Below are 4,005 nucleotides of genomic sequence, written 5' to 3'. Positions count from 1 at the left end.
GGGGGGAAAGCCCTGATTGTCAGAACAAGTCTATAAAGAAGAATATGGTTGTTATTTCCCGGCCTTAAAGCTAGTCCCGTTAGCATCCACGCTCGTCCATCCATCGCTCCCTCTCAGCCAATCAAATCCTGCGTTAAGGAATCTCGCCGCTCTTTTCTCCGGATGTGCGTCTCTGGAGTCGACCGGAGAATTTGGTATTTTCCAACCTGAACTCTGTTTTCTCATTGTTTTGGGTCTAAGTGAATGATGGGAATGACAATCTTTGACATTGGTCCCAGTCTTAAAAGCAAAACAGCTGCAGACGGCAGTCAGCGAAACAAGCTCCAGTGTATGTCAATGGGTAGTCCAGTTTTTCAACTGATGGTTCAGATTATTATTCTAAGTGTCTGACAACATTATGGGATGGATCCCTACAGAGATGGACCTGTTAGTTAAAGAGTAAGATGTTTGGTGATTTTGGGGTGCCTTTAAATGACTTACAATTTCGGCGTTATGTCACCGAGATTGGTGGTGGTTTCCCCTGAACACACACACCCACACACACACACACACACACACACACAACACAAAACACACACACATCCACACACACACACACACACACACACAGTAAATCCATGGTGAAGAACACATGGGAAGTAAGATAGATGTATTTAGATTTTATTATTGATATTCAGGTTAGTGATTGTCTATTAAAACAACACACACGTGTCCACACAGTGGGGAAATCGAACCCGCTCCCTCTGTCAAAATAACATAAGAAGATGCGATTCATTCAAACACACCTCCTCGTGTGGGTGTGTGTGTTGTGTGGTGTGTGTGTCTGTGTGGTCTTGGGTGTGTCTCTGATTGGGTGTGGGGTGTGTGTGTTTGTGTCTGTTGTTGTGTTGTGTGGTCTGTGGGTGTGTGTGTTGTGGGGTATGTGTGTGTGTGTGTCTGTGTGTCTGATGTGTATGTGGTGCTCTGTGTTATGTGTGTGTGGTTTCTGTGGTGTGTGTGTGTGTGTGTGTTGTGTGTTGGTATGTGTATGTGTTCTCTGTGTATTGTGTGTGTGTGTGTGTGGTGGTCTCTGGTATGTGTGTGTGTGTGTGTGTGTTTGTTGTGTGTGGTCTGTGTGTGTGTGGGTGTCGGCTGGTCTGTGGTGGTGGTGTTTTGGTGTGTGTGTCGTGTGTGTGTGTGTTGTGTCTCTGTGTTGTGTGTATGGTGTGTGTTGTGGTATTGTGTTGTGTTGTGGTTGGTGTGTGTGTGTTGTGGTGTGTGTGTCTGGTGTGTGTGTGTGTGTGTGTCTGGTGTATGTGTGTGTGTGTGTGTTTGTGTGTGTGTGATCGTGTGTGTGTGTGTGCGTGTGTCTGGGTGTGTCTCGGGTGTGTGTGTGGTGTTTTGTGGTGGGTGTTGTGGGTGTGTAAATATTTAAACGGTCCAATCATCATCAGGTCTGGTCCCGTCTGGGAGTTGAACCTGCGTCCCGGTCAGTCCTAAGAGCAGAGTCTCTGTCGGTGAACCCGCCCGTCCTGGACCGTCCCGCACCAGTATGAGGACCTGGACCCCCAGTCCGCCTACCCGCCACCGCCCCCCCCCACAACGCCGATCGGCGTGGGTAGGCCCCCGCCCCCCATCCCCCCCCCGCCACACAGCGGAGCCCCGGTGGAGTCACCGGGGCTAGTGTCATCGCCCCCCCAAGGCACGTCCTTGCAAGCGGCGGAGGTCCAACTGGAGACCACGCAGACCACAGGCGAGGACACGGGGCCAGGGGGGGGTGGCACAAAGATCGAAACGGGGGAATCCCCCAAAAACGGCAGACCACGGGACAATAATCAGAAAACAGGCAGACCGGACAAATATAAGAAACAGCAGACCTGGACAAAATAATAAGAACAGCAGACCTGGACAAAATAATAAGAACAGCAGACCTGGACAAAATAATAAGAACAAGAGTAAATATGAACCAAGATTCCTCACCGGTGGCCGTTTTGGGGACGGCGGAGACGCCGATGCTCCTCGCCACCGCAGACCTGCAGTACGTCCCCTAGGCTGAAAACCACCGGAAGGAGAGCCCCGGTCCTGCCGGGACTCGTGGGCAACACCACCAGACCACACTCTGCAAGGACCCAACCCACACACAAGACCAAAATTACAGGACCAAAAACACACACCAGGAACCAACATCCTACTCAAGTACCCCCCTCCAACATACACCACAACCAGACCCACATATACAGGGACCAACACACACACCAACCACCAATATCCCTACAGGCCACCACAACACACCAGACCACAGATACGGGACCAAAACCACACAACACCCAGGACACCAGCTCAGGGACCAACACACAACAAAAGGACCACATCTAAAGAATCCAAAACACACCACACCAGAACAAAATCTACGGAACAACACACAAACCAGGCCACTAGCTGGGGGGCAAATGTTGTGTGTGTGTGTGTGAGTGTGTGTTTGTGTCTTGTGGGTGTTGTGTGTTGGGGGTGTGTCTGTGGTGGTGTGTTATGGTGTTGTGTGTGTGTGGTTGCAGTCTGTGTGTGTGGGTGTGTGTTGTGTAGTCTACGTGGTTTTTAGTGTGTGGGTCTGTAGTTGTGTCTTTTTTATCTATTGTTTGTGTTCTGTGTGTTGCGTGTGTGTTGCTCTGTGTGTGTGTGTGTCTGTGGTGTCTGTGTGTGCTGTGTGTGTGGGTAGTGTGTGATCTGTGTGTGTGTGGTGTGTTGTCTCTGTGTTGTGTGTGGTGTCTGGTGTGGTCTATGGGTGTGTGTGTATGGTCTGCCTGTGTGTGTTGGTGTGTGTGTGTGTAGTGTATGTGTGTGGTATGTGTCGGGACTGGGTCTCTGTGTGTGCTCTTGTGTGTGGTCTTGTGTGTGGTCTGGGTGGTGTGTATGTTTGTCTGTGTCGGGGTGTGCTTTGTGTGTGTGTGTGTGGATGTGTTGTGTGTGTGGTGTGTGTGTGTGGGTTGCTGTGTGTGGTGTGTGTGTGTGTGTGTGTGTGTGTGTGCTGTGGTGTTGTGTGTGTGTGTCTGTGTGTGGTGTGTGGTGGGTGTGTGTGGTGTATGGTGTGTTGTGTGTTGTTGTGTGTCTGGTGGTGTGTCGGTGCGTGTGTGTGGTGTCTGTGTGTGTGTGTGCGTGGGCTGTGTGTGTTGTGTGTGTCCTGTGTGTCGCCTAGCTCTTGTGCGACTTGAGAGTTTAAAGTCAAGCAAGCGGTCGTTTTCTAGGCTACGGTTGGTATTTATTTCTGAAACCCCCGTCAGCTTGTTTGACTATGTCGTTTTGGATTGGTGTGATTTTGACTACATGAATCATGTTGAAGTAATGCGGCTATAGCCACAGGGTCGAGATGGATATTAGCTATCTCTGGGAGATACTTTATTTTGGATTCACACTGGAATAACCAGCTGAACTTCTCCTCAACGATCTAAGATGCATCATATACAACCTCTCACACATTTTCACTTCTCAACAGAGTCAGACATAATTGACACATCTGTTGACATCAATCACAGAAATGAGAACAATCATTTGGCTATTGTTGCGGCTACTGCAGGAACACTGTGACTAAATGACCACTGACAGTGTGTACATCTTATCTATAAGTCACGAGGCAAAGCTTAGAACGAAGTGCACAGCGCAAGATCCTACACCTAGCTCGACTTTGGACTTGAGCTGAGATCACAGGACACTACTACACCACTCAGCGGAGTCCCATCACGGGCTCGTCTATCAGCACTACCGACTATCCTAGGCTTCTCAGTATCCACTCCGGTCTTTTAATTGCGATACACCATTACTCACCCACGGCCTGCCATTCGACCAGAGAAACAGCCAGCAGCTACTGCACATCCCACACACCATGGCCTTACTGAACTACATCCCACACATCACACAGTCACGGGGCACGGTCTTATGCAGCGACTCTACATCACACACCATCTCAGACTGTAGGCACACCTACACAATAACCATATGACTCCTCTATCTACCCACAACCTGACTAACGCC

This window comes from Etheostoma spectabile, unplaced genomic scaffold, assembly GCF_008692095.1.
Source record: "Etheostoma spectabile isolate EspeVRDwgs_2016 unplaced genomic scaffold, UIUC_Espe_1.0 scaffold473, whole genome shotgun sequence".
Classification (NCBI taxonomy): Eukaryota; Metazoa; Chordata; class Actinopteri; order Perciformes; family Percidae; genus Etheostoma; species Etheostoma spectabile.
The sequence above is the reverse complement of the archived record's forward strand: the minus strand, read 5'-3'. Positions refer to the sequence as shown.